This window comes from Papaver somniferum, chromosome 2 (assembly GCF_003573695.1).
Source record: "Papaver somniferum cultivar HN1 chromosome 2, ASM357369v1, whole genome shotgun sequence".
NCBI lineage: Eukaryota > Viridiplantae > Streptophyta > Magnoliopsida > Ranunculales > Papaveraceae > Papaver > Papaver somniferum.
The window spans coordinates 48130797-48148285 of record NC_039359.1 but is presented as its reverse complement, the minus strand read 5'-3'; the positions used below and the strand labels follow the sequence as shown (position 1 = coordinate 48148285).

At 37.4% G+C, this 17489-nt stretch overlaps 1 pseudogene; it reads left to right on the top strand.

The window, feature by feature from the left end:
- Positions 1–14087: 14087 nt before the first annotated feature.
- LOC113350946 lies at positions 14088–16067 on the top strand (annotated as a pseudogene).
- Positions 16068–17489: the final 1422 nt, after the last annotated feature.

Sequence of the window (17489 nt, the reverse complement as noted above, 5' to 3'; positions counted from 1 at the left end):
TTGATCATTGTGGTTGCTGATACATGGAAATACCAGGCCAACCACGTTTCATCATTTTGATTGTTGATATATGGAAATACCATGCCAACCACATTTCATCATTGTGGTTGCTGATATATGAAAATACCAGGACAACCACATTTTGCAATTTTCGTCGCAAACACCATTAAGTCTCACATTTTGCTGTTTAATCGCTGGATGATCGAATTCACTTGTACTTTCTACAAAAGCACTAAAATAGTATTAGTAACTAAAATATTGTATCGTAGATAATATAAATATGGGTATAAAATGTAGCATATACATGCTTATCACCAATCACTAATTTAAGTCTTCCTAGTCTCAACAGCTTCGATCTAAACCCAATTCAGTTCACCACCAGCTCCATTCTCGTCTACAAATCAACATACTCCCTGGCGACAAATATCAGCAGCAGTACAACACCCTTCTCCACTGCCTACAACCATCAACTATCCATTTCAAGATCCGTGCAATCATCAAATCCATCACTGCCATCAAAACCAACTTGGAATCAGACCCAAATTCAGAGCACAACAAAACCCTTTCAGCCCGCAGCTGAAACGAAGGTTCACTCCATCTCTACTCACGACTGAACTCCACCATCCGGTTGTTGTAGTTCATTCCCATTCCAGAGCAATAACCCACTGTGTCAGCAACTCTCAAACACATACAACAATACCAGGTTGATTCAGAACTCTACACCCTAACTTGGGTGTTGTTATAATTTTCATTAAAATTCCGGTAACTGCACGTACAACCAACACACTAGAACCCCTAAACATCACCAACCGAGATCATGCAACTATTCGATCTCAACCCAATCTCAGATAGCTTCAATAAACCCCAGTTTCATCTCTCAATTACGCAGAATCGGCATCAATCGATCCCCCAAACATCATCAGTTGTTGCTGAGAGAAATTCAGTCTGTAAACGTCGACAAAACGAACACTAATTTCAGTCCTTGGAGTCTCCATCTCGTTGGCAGCATCTTGAAGAAGAAATTAAGCTCTCAGATCCCCTTCTCCTCTTGTTATGAAATGAATGAGACGGGAAATGAAATCTTCTTTTCCATGTTTTGATCGAGAAAGAATAAGTGGTGGAGAACTGGCCATGTCTCACTTCTCATGCCCCTCGTGCATCTCACATGCTTAAGCAAAGAGAATTACTTCTTTTTTCTGTTTAATCAACCTCTCTAGCCAATGGACGGCCTAAGTGGTGCTGCAATTGAGCAGGTGAATTTCCTTGGCAGCCGACTGACTCTTTGCTTTTGGTACTTTGAGCCGCCAACTCCAGTATAGCTTTTAATTAAGCTACTTATCTTACTAGTGATCAGAATTTCTTATATCTCCTGTAAAAACTCTAAAATACAATTATTAGCGAACTATCAGGATATAGCTAGTATAAATGTGGGTATAAAAGTGTCGCACTTGCGTGCGTATCAATAGTCTTGACAACTAAATTTGACAACAATCTTGAGATATAAACACTTGTGAGTTCGACCGAGCAATTCTCTTACACATGGTATTTGGGTTCCTTCCGCCTTAGCCGTTATTTATAGGAGCATTATTGAGAGATGCGGTCATTTGGTGCAAGAGTGCATTCTTGATATGAGGACCTTGTGTTATATAAACAAGAATCTTCTAGAAGTCGCCAAAAATACTTCACAAGCGTGGAGTGATCGGCCCTTGGGGTTGGCTTTCCCGTGAAACAGATGGAGGATTTGCTTATCAAGGTGAAGAATCGAGGACCAACACTCCAAAGATAAATGTATCTCTTATGGATAGCATCAACATACATAGAATTGAAGTTATCAGGAGTAAAATCCTTCTTCTTTCATCTTTGTGGAGCGAAGGGGTCATCAGACATTATACTTGTCTGACCCTGACTGCGGCGCCAACACTCACGAAGGATACGCCAGAAGTTGCCATTTGCATAATGCCTCGCATCTGAGTCTTATTCACAGGAGCATCCCTCGAGGACAGGACATCTTAGTAGAAGGGATCTTTTCTACTATACAGCGGAAGAAGCAAACCAGCGGCTAACTAACCGAGGCTAATCAACAAGTTGTTTTCATCATAGGGAAAATCTCTGATAAGGTACTCTGTGAGAACATCAGGACCGTTGACGAAGGATATATCGAATTTCTCATTACGAAAATACTTTGAGATTTGACAAAGCTAGCAGCTACGATAACTATCTTGGTTATCCAATTGCAACCTTCATAACTCATAATGGGGAACAGAGGGGGGAGATTTTCAACAGCAACCTCCACTACCTCGGTAACCTTAGATTGCTTAGGATCCCTCGTTTCCTCGGTCGCTTCGAAAGCCTCCATGACATCAATATCCTCCGAAGGAGGAGATGGTGTAGCATCAGGAAGGCGAATATGCGGAGGAGGCTCCGGAACATATTTGGACCTAGACTCCTTACACGTAGGCTTCTTAGGAAGTCTCATCGTTACTAACACCACTAGGAAAAGTAGTTCATCAAAAAATACTTGAGAACACCAGTAGCAATAAGAATCGAATCAAGTTCAAAAATTTGTTCGAATCAAACACAAGCATACTCGGGGCATGGGTCAATTTACCTACCACAGAAGATGAAATAAAATTAGCTAATCGATTCTAGAAAATCAATGGAGATAAATTTGATCATCATGATCAAAATCATACAGGAGATTGATCATGGTAATGTTTATGGGAATAACACAAATAGAGAACAACCCAGTCTCTTAAACAACTTAAATAAGTTAATCAAAGCCAAAGTTGGAACATGCAAACACTAATCGTCGTCAACATAAATCGAAAAATGAAAAACCAAACGAAAGCATGGAAGAGAAAAAAACCAAAACAGGGGAGCCAAAAATGGTGAAGATAATTAACCTATTACTACTGCAGCAGAGCAGAGACTCCACGAAACCAATGAAGAAGACTAACAATTGGAGAAGACGAAAAACATTCTCTGTGAAAGAGACAGAAGCCGAGAGCGATAATGGGAGAAGAAAAAGAAAGTTAATGTTCATTCTTCCTTAAAGGTTTCTTCTTATAGGCGGCTGGGAAATCCAAAATATGGTTGTCCCTAAATCCAGGAGCAGTTATTGCATGGGAGTACAAGTTGGACCAACAAATTCGTGCGTGCAAAAGTCGCGGCATGAAGATATGTTTTTCCCATCCTACCCATGGTAGAATATAAAAGAAAAGAGGTAAACTGTGAGAACCAATAGTTTTATGAGCACGTGTCACGATGTTAGTGGTCTTATGAAAAATAACAATGTAGCCACAACGCTAAACGGGAACCTGAGGAGCAGCAGATCCCTTGTCAATCTGCTTTTTCTCATCTAGAGGAAGCATACCTCAACGGTGAGGACGATGAAGCTATAACCTATCCTAAAGAGGTGGCGGTTGTCGAAGAGACAAAGACAACTGACATATCCAACCAGCATTAAGATAAAGCAAAGTTGGTATGTATTCTCAAGAGATGTGGATAAGCACGAGATGGAAGTGTCTGACTGGCGGAGGCTCGCGGTGAACGAAGATACAACTTTACCAAAGGTTGGATAATCACTGAGGGAACTGGGCGAGCTGAGGTGGCAAAGTTTGATTTGAGAAGCCATGCAGCCAACAAAGGTGCAACCTATACGGAAGGCACATCAGATCTCGATGGGCCTTACAGCCGCGAATATGTCCTGATGCGGAAGGTGCTATGATTAAATATAGAGCCTCAACACCAAAGAAGGGACATGCAATTACTAAGGAAGATCTAGTCTTAAGCTTATACTTCTTTAATATCTAGAACTTAAGTATTTACTTCAACTTGAGTTCTTTTTATTATTTTGGGAGGCATTTAAGATCTTGTAACCACCACAACTTAATAAAATCTCATCACTTATTATCCTGTGGACGTAAACGAAAGTCGAACCACGTAAATCTCATATGTCTCTTGATAACTTAGTAGAATTTACATTATCATTGTGTTTATCTTTCTTAATGTTCTTATCTTGAGCACCTTTTACAACTTAGCCTAATCCGTTCGACTGAGATATCATTACTACTTAGTATTGGATTCTCTAAGTTTTTCATATCACGTAGACTATCGGAAAATTAGTAGTCACACTTAAAATATGAACCGTTTTTTGGGCACCACCCTTTTTTGTTGGGGGATCATTATGTGATAAAAATATATATTTACCCTATAGTTATAAGGGGTTTCCTAAAGTGTGGAAATGACTAACCTACCCTTAACCTAATTTAATTTAAAACCAACGTAATAACCACCTATATATATAACCACCTCCTCCCACCATCACCGACCACCAACTACCACTACCACCACCTCTATAACTTAATTTAAATCAACAACCACCACCACAAACACCATGACCTCTATAAGTTCGGCTAGGAATTTTGGGAAAAACTTTGTCGAACTAGCCGAACCTGATGGAAACGAAGAACATGAAGAACAGTTCGGCTATTTCGCAAAAAAAAAAAAGATTCTAGGTGCAGGTTGCAAAACTTAGTTTTAATGGAGTTTTGGCTTTCATTAAAAAAATGCAGTTACGTCGCAGTTTTTTTTTCCTAGACGAACTTTTAGTTCGGTTACGTCGCAAAAGATTTTTCCTGGCCGAACTTCTAGTTCGGTTATGTCGCAATTTTTTTCCCTAACCGAACTTTTCTATGAAAGAAAAACTCCATTAAAGCTGAGTTCGGCTACCTGTGTCTTCAGAACCATTAGCCGAACTACACTAACAGAAGAGTTCAGCTACCTTTTTTTCAGATTTCGTAGCCGAACTCTATTGTCATAGCTGAAATCAGTTTATAAAATTTTCATTTTTTTTAAAGTTCTGGTCAATTCAAATAACATTAACTAAATTTGAAGTATACCGAAGTATCCAAAACCCTCATTTCGAATCAACCATCTTAAAAAAAAAAAAACTAAAAAAAAAAAAACTAAACCAAAACCCTCTTCTTCTCAAAAATTATTCTTCTAATCTAACCTCACTAATACTTATTAATTTAATTTATTTAACTAATCATTACACTAACTAATTTAACTAAGAAGGGTAAATTTGATATTAACATAAATATCTAGATAAAGGGCGACCTAAAGTTACTTCTAATATCTATCCAAAAATGAAATCATGGTCCCCACTCCCCACAAAAACAGGGTGGTGTCCAAAAATCCGGTCTAAAATATATGTTTAAGCCCGGTATAGAATTTTTTGACAGGCTTAAGCTTGTCAGGCCCATCCCTTATCCATTTCATAGTTCCACCGCATCACAGGTAAGGCTAACTCCACCGGAAGCTCACTTGTTATCTCCTTTTACTCCACCTTTACCAGTTTGTCATCATCATCAGTAATATTTCCTACACTTTTACCGTTCTCTTTGCCGGAAAAAGGGAATTGTTAATTGTTATCGGTGTACAACCTCCTCCGGAAAAGGGAATTGTTAATTGTCGACCTCCTCCTACCTACGTATAGATAAATTTATTTTCGATTTTCAAAGAATGCTGCTTAATTGCAACTTGATCACGTAAATATAAATTGCCAGTAACCGCAGTTGTTAAGGTTCCAACTGCAAGCCTCTCGCAAGCGCGGTGAAAGGTGTAAATCAACTGATTTATGGCGGGCCGAGAATCATTTGTCCCCCAATAAACAAGTAAATTTGCATGTCTTAACTGAGAAACGTCGTTAGTAGAATGGCATTCATATTATGATGGGGAGCTTTATTTGTATAGTCCGCTAGTTACAACATCAAATGTGTTACCACCATTCACAATAACTCTAACAAAACAAACTGTTCACAAAAACCCCATTTAGCATAAACTGTCTATATTACCCTCCTATTTTAAATCACCCCAACAAAAATGAAAAACAACCCTATTTTTATTTTTTATTATAACCCACCACCAACAACTAGCAACACCCCCGACCACCATCCGCTGCCAACCACCACCACCGCCACCCACCATCGCGCCACCGCCGTCGTCGTCCACCGCCATCGCCAACCACCGCCACCGTCGTCGCCCACCACTACCACCGCCGCTGTCAACCACCACCACCGTGCCACCACCGCCGAGCAACACCACCATTATCGCCGGCCACCACCAACCAGTCGGCACCGCCACAGAAAATGAGTTTCATTGATCAATATCCAACAAAATGAGAAATAAATAATGAAGCCAAACAGAAAAAATGATGAAACCAAAATTGGTTTCACCAAAAATTAGATGAAACCAAAATTTGGTTTCATCATAAAAGAAATGAGAAGGAAGAAAGAAGAAAAAATGAAACACAATAAGATGAAAGCCTACTACCACCGTCTGCACCACCTTTATCGCCGCCACAACCACCATCACCACAACCACAACTACCATTACCTCCTCAACTAAAACTAGCTTCAACAAAAAAACAATCCTCTTGTGTCTCACCATCAAAAATTGGTTTCATAGAGAACAATATTCAACAAAAATGAAAAAAATACGATGAAACCTAATTAGGTTTCATCAATTTTCCACATATTGTCATTTCACCAACACAACTTCAATGATGAAACCAAACACGCCGACTTCCAAGTCAGGCTGAATAAACTAGGAAAAAATCAGGTGAAACCAAAATTTGGTTTCATCATAAAAGAAAGGAGAAGGAAGAAAAAACAAAAAATGAAACACAATAGATGAAACCTACCACCACCGTCAACTGTACCACCCATATCGCTGCCACAACCACCACTACCATTACCTCCTCTACTAAAACTACTTTCAACAATAAACAATCCACCTATGTCTCACCATCAAAAATTGGTTTTATAGAGATCAATATTCAACAAAATGAAAAAAATACGATGAAACCTAATTGGGTTTTATCATTTTCCCACATATTATCATTTCACCAACATAACTTCAATGATGAAGCCAAAAACGTCGTCTTCCAAGTCATGCCGAATAAAATATGCAACAATTAGGTGAAACCAAAATTTGGTTTCATCATAAACTTAATTTTCATCATTAAAATCTTTGGTTTCACCAACCAAAACTGTCAGAATTTGATGAAACCAATTTTGGTTTCAACATAAATCTGTCATTTCCCCAATACAATATTGATTTCGAGGATGAAGATTTATCATCACAATTTTCTGAAGAAACCTGCTAATTTACAACCACCAAATTAAAAAACAACAAATTCCAAAATTCCAGCCCAATTTAAAACAAATCGGAAACAAGAAATTCAACCTAATTTCCACTCAATGTCTCAATTAGAAACAAGAAATCCCCCAAAAATTTCAATGCAATTCAAAACAAATTAAATACGAGAAATCTCCAATTTCGACCTAATTCTTACTCAATCAAAAATCAAAACCAATTAAAAACAGAATATCCCCCCAAATTTCAACCTAATCTCGAAAAAAACACCTATATTTCATTTCCAAATCTCATAAATTACCAAATTCCACCTAGATCGACTTTCATATAACACGATCCCCTAACAAAATTACCTTTCCTCTCATAATTTTCGCTCATATACAACCAAGATCCAGATACTAAAAGGCATTAAATAGACAAACTAAAAGAGACGGGAAAAAGAGAAGGAGATCCTGAGTGCGAAACTTCAAACGCTAGATTGTGAGAAAAAAGACGAGAAAAAGATAAGGAGATGGAGGTGTTGTTGGCGGAGCTATTGTTGTTGCTGGTGGTGATGGTTGTGAGGAGAAGGAGGCGGAAGAAACAAGAAAAAAAAAGGAGAGAAGAAGAAGAAGAGGAAAAAATCATGATAAAAAGGGTATGTTTGGCTTTTTTAAAGTAATAAAAACTAAATTTAAACATTTTAAATAGAAATGGGATTTTTGTGCCATTTTTTAACCAAACGGTTTTTATTTATTAAAAACAACATGGCTGGAGTTTTTGTAATTCAAAGAGCATCACTTTGGTTTTTTAGAGCTTAATATGCTTGTAAATACCACATAATTTAACTTTCTTTTTTCGTAAGAAAAATCCTTGAGAGACCTATTTTAGCTTTCGCTTTTAGATTTTATTGAAATTTAATTAAAAATTTTATAAAGCATGAAATCGAATTAGTACGTTTCTCACGCAAAAAACATCAGCTCAACTCAACCTCTTAGGGAGATTGGATGACTTATTGTAATGTTGTGTTGTGAAACCAAAAACTAGAATCTCAAGCTTAAAAATAATTAAAAAAGAATTGATTGTGAGGGATCCTGCAAAGATATAGTATCTTGTTTTTAAGTTTCCTCATTCTCGTTATTAAAATTTGGTGGCACATGCTAAAAATATTATGATGAGTTATTATAGTCTTATAGAGAATCTCTAAAGATCTTGTGCGATGTTTGAATTATGTGAGGCAAGCTGACTAGCTGCCAATGTATCAATCACACAGCTCATGCTAATCAGCTTATTGGGGTGTAATATAGACGACAAACAATCTTCTCACATATATGATTAGGCATGCACACGGTTGGTTAGGTGCGGTTAGTTGTAAAACCGCTCAACTAACTGTTTATAGTGCGGTTAGCACATTTAAAACCGTAACCGAACTCAATAGTGTTCGGTTCGGTTAAATGTTCGGTTCCGTTCGGTTTTAACCATAAATTAATCTATCAGAAATTCTGACAGATTTTGTACCTGCACCTGTACAGTGTACTTCCATTCCATACTTAAGAAATAACAGCTTACCATATTTAATAGATTGAACAGATCCATTCCATAAGAGTCTAAACTCTAAAGATCAAACACACAGTCACACACATAATGAAGTCCAAAAGCAAGGAGTCTAAACTTTATAGATCACACACAAACACAATAGTCTTAAAGTTTAACATTAAAAAGTAGCACGAAGAGTCGAAGACAGGTAAAAGACTCCAGAGTCCAGTCCATCCATCCAATTCTTAAGACAACAATCCCCTTAATCCTCATCCTTGCCCAAAATGTCTTCAAAGAGAAAAAATCAAAAGTCATATCAAATTCTTCACATCATGGCTAATGTACTTCAAGTGTCTACAACTAGTACACCACACAACTTGAAACTCCAAGTTCAAAAAGTACAGGGAATGAGGGAATGCAAGAAGTAACATAAAAAGGACAGGGATTACAAAAGTAACATAAAAAGGACCAGCACCACACAACTTGAAGAATCAAGGATCAACCACTTTGTCTTTAATCTCCATATGCAAGCCCTAAGCAATTACATAATCATAGATAATGAAACTGAGTGCAACTGACTGCAAGTTTGCAACTCCACTAACCATAAATCATGATATGCAAAAGAATGACAACTATAGAAATTTTAAGTTAAATAAGAAGTCAATTATGATATGTAAAAGGTGACTGCATCCATTCAAGTGAAACTCTAACTGGATTCATTCAAGTGACAAACAGTTCTAACTGGATTCATTCAACTATATAAATTTTAAGTCAAATAAGAAGAGAAGAGATTTCATTACCTTCTTCAATGTTGGCATTGTCATCTGGTACATAGTCACATATGAAATCAAGAGAGATAGGTTTCTGCAACCAGCTTTGCATACAGAGAAGTGCTTCAACTGTCCTGGCAGATAGCGAGATTCTCCATGGAGTAAGAATGAGCTTCCCGGTACTGAATGCAGACTATGAAGCAACTGAGGACACTGGTATTGCCAAAATATCCTTCGCCGTAAGTGATAGTACCTTATACTTGGTACTATTAGCCTGCCACCATGCCAGAATATCAAAATCCCTGGTTGATGTTTCACAGTCATCAAGCAAATACCTTTACTGTTCAGACTTTGGATGAGTAGAGTGAACATTCATTCTTCGCCTTTTCTTCCTCGACTCAAGCATATCCTCAATGTTCTCTTCTTGCACACAAACTACCATGTCATCCACACCTGCAGCAGTTGTTGACCCAGTACCAAATACTTCAGCAGAAATGCACAATCAATATTAGTAAATGATGATGATAACAACATTTATAATATCTAAGTATGTAACAGTAGAACAAAAGCATATAACTAAAGTTCAAAAGATGATGTCACCTTCATCTGCATTAGCATTTGAATACATGGTGTTGTACTCTTCATAAAGTCTACCCATGTCTTGTTTCACAACTTTCAAAACAGTCCCAACCCTGAAATCTTCTTGCTCATACAAACATTCAAGATCAAACTTCAAACCATACTCTTTCTCTCGAGGATCAAGCAACTTAGCAAAAAAAAGGAACAGAGTTCATGTCTTCGTAATCCCCCCAATATGAGTTGTACTTTTTAAACATTACTTCTGCCATCTTAGAAATATGAGCATCTCGGTTTCCTATCTCTCTAAGACGAACCAACTATTCATGAATCAAAGCTAACTACCATAAAAACTCATGTGTAGTAACCTGTGTTGAAGCAGAGAATTTAACAGTAGCATCAAAGAAAATTTTTAAACATTTTACAAGACTCCTAGCATATGACCAGTCTGCAGCATATGGAGCATGATGACGGGGCTTGTTCATTTTCTTCGTATTCCTCTTTTTAGTTACATCACATTCACTTTTGGATTCACTAGAACTAAGAAAATAAGATTCATCATCAATTACAACAGTGTCATCATCAGGATTAGGTAAAGCTTCACATTCAGATTCTTTAAAAATATACTTATCTCGAAAGCTCTTGTCTTCTCTTTCTAACCTCTTAAAGACCTTCTCTTTTAGAATGGCAGCTTCCAGCATTAGATATGTAGCATTTCACCGGGTCTTCACATCCAAGAAAACCATCTTCTTACAATCAATCTTCTCAAGAGCAGCACATTCTTTGAATTTGGTCAACCTAGAGGGAGATCCAGTGACATACTTGACAACTGATATGATCCTGCTAATTGACTTGTGATACAACAACACAACATCTCTAACAACTAGCGCAAGAACATGCGCAGCACACCTTACCTGATAAAAGAATGAAACAAGGAAATATAAACATGTTGCATATACATAAAGCATGAAACAAGGAAATACAAAGTGTACAAGAAATGCTACTGATAATTTGTAACAGTAATATAATCATGTTGCATACTGATTATCTAAGTACTCATGCTTTCTAAAGCTACATTTAGGATAAAATAACACTACAACTTAAGTATAACTGCAAACATATTCTCCATTCCATACAACATGACTAAGAAAAATAGCATCAAAAGATTCAAAAATACTCTACAACTTTACATAATTAATACATTTCATGGTTGAAATGAGCAGTACTCAAATGGCTAAATGAAACAATTAAACTAACAGCAAGAAGAAAAGCAATCTAACCTGCATGTATTCAGCTCTAACTGTTGCTCCAGCCCAATTAATGACACTGGTTTGAAGATACTCGATCATCACATTATTTACACTGACATTGTCCAAAGTCACACCAAAAAGATCTTCTAGCCTCCAATCCAGCAAACATTCTCAAGTGTTTTCCCAATATTCATTCCAGTATGACCCTTGTTCTGGCAGAACATGATGATTCTATTTTGGAGCTTCCAATGAGTATCAATTAAGTGCACAGTCACACACATGTAGTTGAACTTGTTTGGAGAGGTCCATGTATCAGTTGTGAGAGAGACTTTTTGTTTACTTTCCTTTAAATATTTCTTCAACTTATCTTTCTCATCTTTGTAGATTGTTAAGAGATCTCGGTATATGGTCATCCTGCTTGGCACCTTGAATCTAGGCTCCAATTGTTCACTGTATCTTTTAAACCCTTCTCCTTCTACAATTCTAAAGGGCAGTTCATCTATTATGACAAACTCAGCCAATCTCCTTCTACACATATCCTTGTCATAGCTAACAGCAGCCAATTGGCATGACTGTCGTGGTCTTGGTGGTGGAAAAAATAAACTTTGTTGACCCTTCAGCTTCTTGTTTGGATTCTCAGGACATGTGCCTAAATGTGTATTCATGATGGAGGTGCCATTTCCTCGACTATCTTCTTGCAACTTCTTCTTGCAGTTCTTACATTGGGCTTGTTTGTCATTGATCCTTGTAAAATCATTTCATACTTTCGACCTCACTTTTCCCTTCTTCTTTGGTTCAGTTTCAGCTGCAGGGTCATGTGTAGCCTGCTGAGTTTCTTGTGTAGCATCAACTTGAGGTGTTGGTGTTGCAGAAGTTGTCACTTGAGTAGACTCAGCTGCGGGGGATTGAGAGGATGGAGATGCACTTACCATCTTGCAGCTCGATAATGAAATTGAACTTGATCCAAGTATTACCACCTGCAACAAATATCATTTCCAACATTTAGTTCAAGAGGCAACAATACAAGCACACATATCACTACTCAAGAAGATAAGGAAGAACAAAGGATTCTACTTAAGCTCAGGCAACAATTTGGGAACCAATCAGCATTACAATCATGGATTTCATCATCAAACCCTAGCCACTAAACTAATCAGCATTATAATTTATAACTCTAACAACTCAGTTACCAAAATCTCACTTCACAGTATTACACAAATAGTTCCAATAACAATTTCTCAAAGAGTAATTCATATAACAACAATACCTCATAGATTTAAACACCCATTAAAACCCTTTTGCTCATAGATTCATACTCACAGACTCACAGATCATAAATCACTTCAAGGGTTTTACATCAAAAAAACCTTTTTCATAATCAACACTGAAGATTGAACTCAAATCAAACAGAACAAGTCAAGTGAAGGGTTTACCTGTTTGATCTGACAATACTCTTTTAATGAAGAACTCCAGCTGTTGGTAATTCAATACTCTTCAAGTTCTGAGAACATAAAACCAAAAAAACAAAAAAAAAATTATAACACTAAATTGATTGATAAACAATAATCGATTGACTTAACAAATCGATTGATTAAACATATTTCAAACCATCTCGAGTATCAAAAGAAACCCTAAAATAAAAACCCTAGAAATTGATAAAAAAAATCAATCAAAGAGAAAACAACTTACTAGATCATAGAGGTGGTGGTGCTCTTAAGTCTTCAATCTTGATGGAGGTGGAGGAGGCGAATCAGGAGACTATATACAGGAAGAGGAGATTCTGGTAATGGAGGCGACTGGAGAGAGACGGAGTCGGACAGGAAGAGAAGAAGAAATGAAATGGCTGCAGAAATAGTTTAGGTTTTCCAGTTTTTACATACCCGATTTTAGACGGCTAGGATTAATCCTAATAGAAATAAATCAACGACCTATAATAATCGGTTATCGGTTCGGTTAGGGTGTGGTTACTAGTGGAACCGATAGTCGAACCGAATATCCAACGGTTACCAAAATTAAAACCGACACCGACCGTTGGATTATCGGTTCGGTGCATTTACGGTTCGGTTAGTGCGGTTATCGGTTCGGTTCTGTGCAGACCTGTATGATCCAATTTTCGGGCAAACATGATATGTTATCCAAACCGATCACCAAACACCAATATCAATCTCCGTCTGATCTTGAAAGTCAGAGGTGATGGTTAAAAGTCAAACAACCCCACCCACCACCAAACACCAATATCAATAATATTAACAGAATCCTTAGTAGGCTTAGTTGGTTAGGAACCTGATTCTCATCTTCAAGATCAACAGAGGGTGTTTATCTCCACTCTAGAACATCACGAGGAGCATATCCAGCAGTAAAGAATGTCTCAGTATTATTTGGCAGACTAAAACTTTACACCAAATGAGATGCTGCTATAGTGATAACGGTAAAATGTGCAGCCTATCAATTATCTCCTCGGCTTGCACACCAAACTAATGCAAATGCAGTTTTGATTGAACATTAAATCGAGCGTGATCTCAAAAACATGGAGCGCGTCAAGCGGCGAACATTATCTGTTTGACCTACCAATAATACTATATTTGTTTAGCATATGAAACTAGAAATCTTGCTCTATCATGGATAACCATGACTACATGGAACAAATTCAACATCCTTAGAATATTATTAAACCCTTCAAAATGCAGATTACGTGGTGGTGAATATTATTATTTCTCGTTATACAAATTTGATTTCTTCTTTGAGTCTCTCTTCTCTTCCGTATCAGCTTAGAGAATTAGAGAAGAGACTACAGAGAGAATTATAACACCTAAAGATGTCAAGGTGCTTAGAGGTTTCTAGCTGCAGGTTTAGTTTTGCATTAGCAACATGTCATCTGTTTCTACTAATTGGTATCATCAATTGTACCCCTCCAGAAAATCCCATAAAATGTTCATCACAAGGTAATAGTAAATGCACCATTACAAATTCACTAGGTGATTTTCCAGACAGATCAATATGCAAATCATCAAAAGCTATTTACCCTAAAACCGAACAAGAAGTCATTTCAGCGGTGGCCATGGCTTCAATGAAAAAATACAAGGTGAAAGCTCAACTCGGTATTCTCACAGTCAACCGAAGTTGGTTTGTCCCGGCGAGAGTCAGAATGGCAATTTACTTATAAGCACTAAAAATCTCAACCGTATATTGAGTTACGATAAATCTGCGATGACCATGACAGTTGAATCTGGTGTATTACTTCGAGATTTAATCAGTGAGGCTTCCAAAGTTGGATTGGCACTTCCTTCTAGCCCTTACTGGTGGGGTTTAACTATTGGCGGTATGATTTCTACTGGTGCACATGGAAGTACTATGTGGGGTGGAAGTTATGTCCATGACTATGTTATAGGGCTTCGAATTGTCACACCAGCTAATTCAGATGACGGTCATGCCAAAGTGAGGATTCTTGACAACAATCACCCGGACCTTAAAGCAGCTAAGTTATCCCTTGGAGTTCTTGGTATTATTTCACGGGTACGTAATGATTCAGACCTTTTAAATTTTGCACAATTTTGTTGCCCGTTTGTTTAATTGCACTTCATTTTCATCCAAACTCAAGCATTTGTGCTAAACTTTTGTAGGTTACATTAAAACTTCAACCGCTATTCAAACGATCCATAACAATTGTCGAGGAAGGGGACTCAGATTTAGCGACTAGAGCGACCACCTTTAGCAAAGAACATGAGTTTGGAGACATAACTTGGTATCCGTTCCAACGTAAGGCACTTTATCGACTTGATGATAGAGTCTCATCAAATGTATCCGGGAATGGTCTCAACGATAATATAGGTTTACGTTCTTTCTTGATACCAGCGTCAGAGTTGACAAGAGCTTCAGGTACAATTTGAGTTGATTCAAATTACATTAATCTTTTCTATCAACGATATATATAATAACTCGTAAACTTTGCTGTTGTCTAAAAGAGGATATTCAAGAAGCAACAGGTGATGCGTCCGGAAGATGCATCAGCGCGAAGGTACTGACATCAACATTAAGGATTGCTGGATTTGGTTTCACAAATGACGGTAATTTGTTTACAGGTTACCCGGTAGTAGGATATCAAAACCTTTTACAGTCCTCGGGCAGCTGCCTAGATAGCTCTTTGGCTGATCCACTCACAACATGTCTATGGGATTCAAGAATTAAGGGCCACTTTTTTTATAGCACTGGCATCAATCTACCGTTATCAAAAGTTAAGAACTTCATCAAAGATGTACAAAAGCTTAGAAACCTAGTACCTCAAGGTTTTTGCGGTTTAGAAAATGATAATGGGATCCTAATGAGATACATAAAAGGTTCAGATGCTTACCTAGGTACACAAGAAGACTCCCTCGATTTCGACTTGACATATTATAGAAGTAGAAGTGCTTCAACGCCTAGGCTTTTCGAGGATATATTAGAAGAAGTAGAACAAATGGCAGTTTTCAAGTACGGAGGAATACCACATTGGGGTAAAAACCGCAACGTTGGATTTATTGCTGCAATCAATAAGTTTAAACATGCAAATGAGTTCTTGAAAGTGAAAGAGAGCTATGATCCTTTTGGAGTGTTTTCGAGTAAATGGACTGACCAAATTCTTGGTTTAGATCATAGTGGAGTGACCATTGTTAAGGATGGTTGTGCCCTGGATGGACTTTGTATCTGCTCAAATGATACTCATTGTGCACCGGAAAAGGGGTATGTCTGTCGACCGGGTCGAGTTTATACAGATGCTAGAGTTTGTACTCATATATCAAGAGCGTTTTTACACATATGATTCCCTTTCAAGAAACCTTGGATTACCAAACATAATTATATTTTCTACTTCCATATTTCTGATTGTTTCTTCTTTTGAGGTCAGGTCTAGTCCTCCTCATCCTCATGTTCTGTTTCTTACATCTTTATTAATAAAATCTCCTAGTGAGCGATGGTTAGTTATTAAAACAAAAAAACTAGTTTATTTATAAGAAGGTAGTTAGTTTCCAGGAAACTCTTTTGGAGCTTGCCCTTAATAAGTATTCGAATTCTTTCTTTCTTTTTTCTTTCGTTAAATTTACCATGACTAAACCTTACAATGAGGATCGCCAAGGTCTTCCCCCACAGCATGATTTATCAGCTGTAGAATTCATCCAACCTTCGCTAGAATCAGCTCGAAAGTATCCAGACTCTAATAGGTTCGATCCAAATCAACAACCCTATGTCATCGATAAAACAGAATCTGAACAGCAGGAAGAAGAGGAAGTGCGAGAAGGTGAGAATTCCAAAGATGAGGTTGATCAAATTCGTAAACGTTTAGAAGATATTAAATTAGCATCCCAAGAACACATATTGTCACAAGAACAACTTAAAGTTAATGATAGGTTGCAGGAAGAGGAGGTAAATATATACTTATTAACTCCCAATATTTAGTTTTTTTCATGTCATATTATCATGACATGCCAATGTAGAGCCAGAATTTAGCAGTGCATGGCGAATTAACTAAGGATTATGACTTCCTATGCTATAAAGCAAGTTTGCTCTTTTCATGTCAAGGCTGTTCTTTGCGTACAGATTCTAGCATTGGAGGCTATATATGGTGAAAACGTCGTTGTCCTTGACAGAGAAGATGGCTTACGGTCTTTACAGGTTCTGCAAGTACCCAGCTTAATCAGCATTGCAGAGAAACCCATTAAAGAATCTTATTTTCTAATTTTTTTATTTTTTTTTTATTATTATTTATTTATTTATTGTGCAGATAAATATACATCTTGAAGTTTCTGATAAATTTGTAATGTCTACAAAAATTAACTCAAATTGTGGAGAAGTCGAATTTGGCGGAATAGGCAGTAAAGCAATGACAATAGCTGATGATAACTCGAACGGATTCCTTCACTCCTTTAAAGTTCAGTATCTTCCCCCAATCGTGTTAACATGTTTACTACCCAAGGCATATCCTGGCCATTCTGCTCCGTTTTTTACCATCTCTGTTCAGTGGTTAGATTCAATCAGGATATCTAGCTTGTGCCAAATGTTGGATACGATTTGGGCGGGTCAATCAGGGCAGGAAGCTGTATATTCATGGGTGAATTGGCTACATAGTTCATCTCTCTCCTACTTAGAGTTTGATAATGGAATACTGCTTGATTCATTGGAAAAGGCTGATAATGCTGGAGATAGACGTGCAATTTCAACAAGTATCTCTCCAGATGTGGATATACCT